The sequence below is a fragment of the Myotis myotis genome, unplaced genomic scaffold, assembly GCF_014108235.1.
Source record: "Myotis myotis isolate mMyoMyo1 unplaced genomic scaffold, mMyoMyo1.p scaffold_m19_p_5, whole genome shotgun sequence".
Lineage (NCBI taxonomy): Eukaryota > Metazoa > Chordata > Mammalia > Chiroptera > Vespertilionidae > Myotis > Myotis myotis.
This window is the reverse complement of record NW_023416357.1, coordinates 47,376,636-47,385,312: the sequence shown is the minus strand read 5'-3', so window position 1 is coordinate 47,385,312 and position 8,677 is coordinate 47,376,636. Positions and strand designations below refer to the sequence as shown.

At 37.5% G+C, this 8,677-nt stretch overlaps 1 pseudogene; it reads right to left on the bottom strand.

Moving 5' to 3' along the window:
• Window positions 1-1,380: 1,380 nt before the first annotated feature.
• Window positions 1,381-5,385, bottom strand: LOC118656013 (annotated as a pseudogene).
• Between the last annotated feature and the right edge of the window lie 3,292 nt (window positions 5,386-8,677).

The following is an 8,677-nucleotide window of genomic DNA, read 5'->3' as shown; positions in this document are numbered from 1 at the left end:
TGACTGTCATGCTGTAGCGGTCAAGGTGGCTGCACCCATAGCGGAAGCAGGGATTCCATAACACGGTTGGCTGTGCCCACAGCGGAGGCCGAGTTCGCATAACGAGCCTTAAGGAGCAATCAGCAGGGACCTGAGGCTTGACAGGGGACCTCAGGCCATGTCCCCTGCCCCGGTGCCAGACTGGGGGACCTCAGGCCATGCCCCCTGCCCAGCGGCGCTTGACAGGGGACCTCAGGGCACATCCTCCACCCAGGGGGGCTTGACAGGAGACCTCAGGCTGCATCCCCCACCTCGGCAACTACTTGAGCGCTAACCAACATTTCTGGTTACCACTCAAGTAGTTGCTGAGGCCGCGCCCCTCGCCATGCGGGGCTTGAGGGGGTGGGGCCAGCCAAGTCTGGATCTAGCCTAATGGGAGTGGGGTCTTGGGCAATTTCAAGGCTCACGTGGGTGGGCAGGAACTTGACTCTAGTTACTATGGCATGGTGTGCCCCAGACTCTGACAGGAGGAAGATTTTCATATACATTTTACTAATTTTCTTTCATCTCTGACACTTCTATTAAAGAGAAAGGGCAAATAGCAATATTAAAATATTTCCTCTAATTAATTTCCTTTTAATGTGTATGAATTTTGTGCACCGGGTCACTATTTTATTTATTAAAAAAAAAAAAAGTTCCGTCATTTTGATGTATGTACATAAAGATATGTTTTTTATTATTTATTTGCCACAAGTAAAGGTCAGGAATTGTTATCTTTCTTTTAAATTTTTTTTGCTGTTTCACTTCATTACTGCTGTGCATGTGCTCCGTGTGAGTGACGTAGGTGCTTATGTAGGTGGGTCCCGACTTATGGCGAAAATCGGGTTATGTCGCTCCATAGGGACGGATCCCCGATGTAACCTGAGGACCTACTGTGCTTCCCTCAGTCAGTCCGTATCGTATATGAACTTGCCATACTAACCATGGGCATTGTGCCCCCCTTCCAGCTTTACTACTGAGAGAATATGAACAAATACACTGTAAGCCCTTTCTTTTCCTAATGAAGTATCATTTGCATCATGAGGCTTCAGTGGGGGAATGGGACACAAGATAACACACACACACACTCACACACACACACACCATACACACCATACACACACCTAAATTCTTACTTTTTGGGACCAACTTTTGTGTTTTTACTTTCATTTTTTAAGGACAAACTTTTAAAAGTAAAGTGAATGAAACCATGGGAGATGAAGATACAAAGACAGAAATTCAATGTAGAAAAAAGGCCTTGCTGGGAAAGAGTTGAGGAGAAACATTGCAGGCATTTCACAGGCGTACTAGAAGCTCATGTTGTAAACAGGATTTAGCTGCTATTGATTTCCCCCCATAACCTCATGGTTTCATTTTGCTCAGCCTGTGATCTTGCTCAATTTCAAACTGCCTGTGATATGCTCATTCTAGAAAAGCTTTCTGTTCAATGTACCCTTCCTTCCCTCAGTTGTGGATGGCTAGTTCTTCACCAATACCCTACTCCTCCTTGAAACTCTCCCAGACCAATTTATACTTCTCTGGGGTGCTCATCTTCTTTTTGGCTACCATTTTTCCCAAAAGGCTGCTCATGCCACTTGATCTTTTTTTTTTAACAGTTTATAAATTCTTTTATTTATCAGTTCAAAGGTAAACATTTTTTCAAATTATAATATATGTTGCCATGTTTGTTTGTTTTTAATTTTTTATTGTTGAAAGTTTTATATATGTCTCTTTTTTCCCCAGTGACCTCTCCCTACTAGCTCCCACCCCCTGGCACATGCCCTCAAACATACTGTGTCCATTGGTTATGCTTATATGCATGTACACAAGTTCTTTGGTTGATCTCTTACAAACCCTCCTGCCTCTTGCCCCCTCCCCTGCCTTCTCTCTGAGGTTTGATGACCTGTTTGATGCTTCTATGTCTCTGGATCTATTTTTTTCATCAGTTTATGTTGTTCATTATATTCCACAAATGGGTGAGATCACCTGATATTTATCTTTCTCTGACTGGCTTATTTCACTTAGCATAATGCTCTCCAGTTCCATCCATGCTGTTGCAAATGGTAAGAATTCCTTCTTTTTTAGAGCAACTTAGTATTCCATTATGCAGATGTACCACAGTTTTCTAATCCACTCATCTGCTGATGGGCACTTAAGCTACTTCCAAATTTAGCTATTGTAAATTGTGCTGCTATGAATATAAGGGTGCATATTTTCTTTCTTATTGGTGTTTCTGATTTCTAGGGATATATTCCTAGGAGTGAGATTACTGGGAGTTCCATTTTTAATTTTTTTGAGGAAACACCATACTGTTTTCCACAGTGGCTGCACTAGGGTTCCTTTTTCTCCACAGTCTCGCCAACACTTGTCTATTGTTGATTTGTTGATGTTGGCCATTCTGACAGGTGTGAGATGGTACCTTTGTTTTGATTTGCATCTCTCAAATCATTAGTGAGTTTGAGCATGTTTTCATATGTCTCTTGGCCTTCTGTATGTCTTCTTTTGAAAAGTGCCTATTTAGGTCCTTTGCCCATTTTTTGATTGGATTGTTTATCTTCCTTTTGTTAAGTTGTATGAGTTCCCTATAAATTTTGGAGATTAAACCCTTAGAGGAGATAACATTGGCAAATATGTTCTCCCACGCAGCGGACTTTCTTGTTGTTTTGTTGATGGTTTCTTTTGCTGTGCAGAAGCTTTTTATTTTGATGTGGTCCCATTGTTTATTTTCTCTTTAGTTTCCATTGCCCTAGGAGCTGTATCAGTAAAGATATTGCTACGACATACGTCTGATATTTTGCTGCCTATGGATTCTTCTAAGATATTTAAGTCTTTTATCCATTTTGAAACATAGACCAGTTCTTATACCCTCATAATAAGGGAACATTTAGACAGAGGCATATACTTAAGTAAGCTTTCTCAAAGCGGTAGTTAGGATTATAAAAATGCATACCCCCAGCTAGAAAAGGGGAGGCTTACAGGTGAAGTAGGGTAAGGGGTGTTGAGAGCCAGAGATCCTGGGAGATCTGTGTCCTTTCCATCAGGCCAAAGGAGCGACCACTGTCATTATTGGTAGTGTCATGTCGTTGGCCTCACAAAGTGCTAGTTCTGAAATCATTAGAGCTCCCTTCCTTATGAAGCCTGCTAGATTTAATATGATTTACTCAGAGGCTTCCAAGAAAGTAAATATCTGACAGTTTATTTTATCAGGTACAAATAGGTATTTTGTGTTGAACTGCCCAAGAACATCAGACGTGGTCAGTACTTCCCTGACTTCCCAAAGCAGAATTAAGACCAGGTCGTCAAAGGTAAGAAACTTCAAGACAACTTCTCCGAAGATCTTGGATTGAGTCTTTGTGTACAGAGCGACAGATCTTGCCCTGATGTCTGAGGGCTCCAGATAAAATTGAATGAAAAATGGCCACTCTGAGAGACCATGCACAGTGATAGAACAGCTCCTACAGAATGAGTGGCCCCACATCCAGATGTCTTGTAAAGTTGGATGCATCAGTTCAGTTAGCCTGGTGCTTACTCTTCCTATTTCCAGTCTGTAACAGGTGATCCATGCAAACCAGCGCAGCCCCTATTAAGAGTATGCATATCTCTGGATCTATTTTATTCATCAGCTTACTTTTTTCACTGGATTCCAGTTCCAGAGACATAGAAGCATGGAACATACCGAGGAATTTCAAAGGTGGAAGGTGGGCGCTTGCTCTTCATCCTGACCTAGCAGGGAGTGATGGCAGGGCTAAAGGGACCTTAGCCTGTAGTTTTTCTTTCTCATTTTGCTTGAGGAAGGATTTGGCCTCTTTAAATGTAGCAACCACTTCCTTAGTCACTCTGACTTCACCAGCAAAATCAAACACCTTTGTGATTATTACTTTTTCTGTTGGTTTGTGTGTGTGTTTAGGGTTCTCTAGCTCTTCTGCTTTGACCAACAATTTACTTGAACTCATCTCTTCAATCTCCTCTCTTTTTATAACTTGTGGATATGGGGGAAATTTTAATTTTGTTCCCACATTGTTGAGGAAGCTGACCCACAATTCATCCTCCTTTCCCTTGCATCTTCTGACCCGGTGCCTTCTTCCTGACCTGCAGCCATACCTTCCTCTTCCTCTTCTTCTAATGCAGTGGTTCTCAACCTTCCTAATGCCATGACCCTTTAATACAGTTCCTCATGTTGTGGTGACCCCCAACCATAAAATTATTTTCATTGCTACTTCATAACTGTAATTTTGCTACTGTTATGAATTGTAATGCAAAAATATCTGATATGCAGGATGTATTTTCATTGTTACAAATTGAACATAATTAAAGCATAGTGATTAATCACAAAAACAATATGTAATTATATATGTGTTTTCCGATGGCCTTAGGCAACCCCTGTGAAAGGGTCATTTGCCCCCAAAGGGGTTGCGACCCACAGGTTGAGAACCGCAGTTCTAAGGAGTGGTAAGTGTTTTCTCTTCTTGGAGAAATGCTCTGATCATTTCTTTCCCCCTCCTTTGTTTTTCTGTGTCTACTTTTCACCATCCCCTTCATCTTCCTTCACTAATCCATTTACATCATCTTCACTATACTCTCCACACAAAGGCACATAGTCCTTGTCCTCCACTGTGGTGGAGAGAGGGTCTAAGGGACTATTTCCTTTGCCTTAGGTAATATCAACGAAGTACTCTCCTTGCCTCACCTGGATAATAATGTTGATGCTACTCTTAGAATGCTACTGGATTTGCTGTAAGGTTATGGCCTTTATGTAAGCAAAGGTTTCAGTTTGTGGTTGTGGGGGTCAAAAGAAAACATACCAAAAAAAAACAAAAAACACCACACACACAAAAATAAACTTCTGGCTGGGCTAATAATCAAATGAACATGAGACATATTAACAGGAGAAAATGTCCAAAATGTATTATGGGTTTAAATGTGGGGATGCCATATGAATCTGAGACATAAAGGTGTGTTAAGCAGTTGAGTGTATATGCCATTCTACACTAAAGAGAAATTTTGGGGCAGGGGTCTGGGATTTCAAAGGGAAGATAGGCAATTCATAGGTAGATGAGAAAGAACTAACATGTGTAAACAAATTCTCTTTGGGCCACACAGGAACAATGAGGCACAGAGGAAAGTTCAACAGCAGGCTTTGCTAGATTTTTCTTGGTATGCCTCATTTAGTTTACATGATGACACTAAGATTATGCTCCCTAACTTTAAGCAGGTTTTTCTGTATGAATTCCTTCAGGTTGAAAGTTCTTTCTGAGTCTTTTGTTTCTTAATAACCTGCTTAAGATCAGTATCCTAAAAACCATATTTTGGTGGCAAAACTTTGGACTCTTCATGCCCCTTTTGCGATCTGTAGTCAGTCATGGTCATTCTGACATTTTCCTAGTGGCCAGGGTTCTCTCTTGCTGATTTTTACACTGAAGACCATTTGTCTTTTGCCGTCATTTTCTAGCTACTGATGTCAATGTTAACATTGCTGCAAATAGACATTGCCTTAAGAAAACACAAATCATTTCTGGTTAAAAGGATACTATGTCTTTGCTAAAACTGCCTCTGCATCACTTGTCTATGAGAATTGCTGACAGGATTATTTTTCATGTGTACCCCTGGGAAAATAACTCTTCTACATCCTGAATGTCCTTCGAAGTCAATAATAAACATAAATAGAGTGCCAAAAAAATTACATTCTGATATTTTATACTTAATAGTATACTCTGATACAACTCTAGTAAAAATACTTTAAAAGAAGGTGAATGGTAGAAAAATTCATTCTGAAATGCTGAGTGATAAATAAATTAAATAGGTAATTAAAACAGTTCATATATATATATATATATATATATATATGAACATTTTTCTTAGCACCATAATTAAGAATTTTTAAAACTAGATTTTCTTTTTTTTTAATCTTTAATTTCTTTATTGGTTAGATTTTCTTTTTATTTATGTCTCTTGATAAGAAATTGGTAAGATGACCTCTATTTAGTTTGTTAACAGATAGTATTTCTACCTCTGAATATGTTTTTCTCCTCTCTTCTTTTAATGAGAATGCTTTGAAAGTTACACCTCCTGCTCATAATTCTTTTTTTCTTTATCTCACTATATTAAGGATGAAAGATGAATTTATCACAAGGATCCCTAGGATTGAGAAATACATTTGTAGACCCAGGAAAAGGAATCAATGAAGAAGGAGAAATTTAAAGTGAAGATAAAGAAGGACAAGTAAATAAGAAAGACTCATGTTAAGTTAGGAAAGAAGTCAAATGTGTTTATAGGTAGGAAGGCCACTCTTATTACGTAGGGACATTTGATAATGGGGAACAGATAAGAAATAGAGGAATGGGGGCAGAAGAGAACAGAAATTTGGAGAAAAGGAGACCATAGTCAAGGAAGTTAATATAATTTTGTCTAATTTGTCAATAAGCTAGAAATGAAAAAATCAGTCTGGTTGAGGTAATCTATGGAATTAAAATTGTGGACATGAGTTTACTAATTTTCATAAACCTTTGTAATGAATTTCATATGAATAAAATGATAACTGAACAATGGTCAACTTAAAATTTACCAGAGAAATTGTGAAATGTTGTGTGAGACAGACAATAGGGTTATATATTTGATACCAAAGAGCATGCGAGTCTGCAAGTAGGAATGAAGAAATAAGACCTTGATGGTGACTCAGACTGAGGACTAATGAAGTGGGGAAAAGACTTCAATGAGATAGTGAAGTAATCACAAATTTTAATAATTTGCATATAATAAATGTTATTTTTTGCCTTGGCCTTCATCTAGAAGCAAATTAAATTACAGAATATGAACATATGTAGTGTATTCATGATCAAATAATCAAATAAATGGTTCTCTTTGGGGTATTTTTTATTTAAACGACCAGTGTGTTTACTACTTTTATCTTCAATATTCCATATATTCCAATACTTATCTCTTTATCTAGTATCATTTTTTCAAATTATGTATAATCTATTGATGAATTTTTGATATATACATTTTAAATTTTTCATTTTTTATTGAAATTTATTGAAGTAACATTGGTTCACAAAATTATACAGGTTTCAAGTGTACATCTCAACAAAATATCATCTGCACACTGTATCATGTACCCGCTGCCCCCAGTAAAATCTCTTTCAGTCCCCATTTTCCTCCCTTTGCCCACCTCTACCTAGCCCCCAACTCCCTTTCCCTCTGGCTGTCACCACACTGTTGCCTGTGTCTATGTATTATGTATATATGATTTTTGGCTAATCCTTTCACCTTCTTTCATCCAGTCTCCCAACCCTCCTTCCTCTGACAGATGTATGATTTTTTTAAATTTATTGATTTAAGAGAGAGAGAGAGAGAGAGAGAGAGAGAGAGAGAGAGAGAGAGAGAGAGATCAGTTTGTTTTTCTACTTACTGATGAATTCATTGACTTATTTTTATTTGTGCCCTGACAGGAGATAGAGTCCATAATCTTGGTGTTTGTCAATACAATGTTCTAACCAACTGATCTACCTGGCTAGGGCTCAAATTGTGTAATTTTAATCATGAAAATATCTGTGTATGAAATAAAATTATAGGGAGGCAAACTATGTGCTATGAATGGTATCATTTCAAAATTACTACATACTGGGTAAAATAAAAATTTAATGCATTCTGGACCCCTAAAGAGTAAGAAAAAATATGCAAAACACATCCACTGATCCCCCATAAAAAACAAGTGAATGGAAAAGAAAAGAGAAATCAGTATGAAAAATGCAGGCACTATAGGAGTCTAGTGGTGAATGGTGGCAACAATGTTGATATTAATAAGGCAACCAAACCTTAGACCATGTGCAAATTGGACGAAATGAATAGGAGTCTCATTACTAGGCTAAGAATTTTCAAAGAGGCATAAATAGTCCTAGGTAGATGATACATTCTGAGCATGAGAAGAAGCATATAGACTATCAATTCAGGAAACAAATTAAAAGTTGGAAATACATTTTTAAATATGTCAAGAGTAAAAGAAGAAATTGCAATGCAAATTTGAAAAACCAAGAAAGTGGAACAATTTTAAAACTACTAATTCATGTGTAATGCAGTGAATTTGATATATGTAATACTTGGATTATTAATTTTATTGAAAAATTAACCATCTTAATTTGTATAGACTCAATAATATTAAAGTATTAATATTTACATGAGAAAATTTTAAAGATTAAAATTAATATGCCATATCTAGCTCAGAAGTTAAAAACAAAAAAACAACAGAAGTAAAATTACAAAATTTTTAAAAAGATAATTTCATAGAAACCAGAAACATAAGAAAGAGACTCAACAACTCTAAACTTGAAAAGTGTAATGAAAGAAACTAATTTTAGTGAGATGAAATAGAGATATAGATTAACCTTATGGGAATAAAAACATACGCTACAACACGAATTAGAGAGTGACACAAATGACTGCATGTGGAACACCAATCAGAAAGGATATATGCACCCCTATGTTTATAGCAGCACAATTCACCATAGCTAAGATCTGGAAGCAGCCTAAGTGCCGATCAGCAAATGAATGGATTAGAAAACTGTGGTACATATACACAATGGAATACTATGCTGCTGTAAAAAAGACGGAATCCTTACCCTTTTTGACAACATGGATGGAACTGGAGAGCATTATGCTAAGTGAA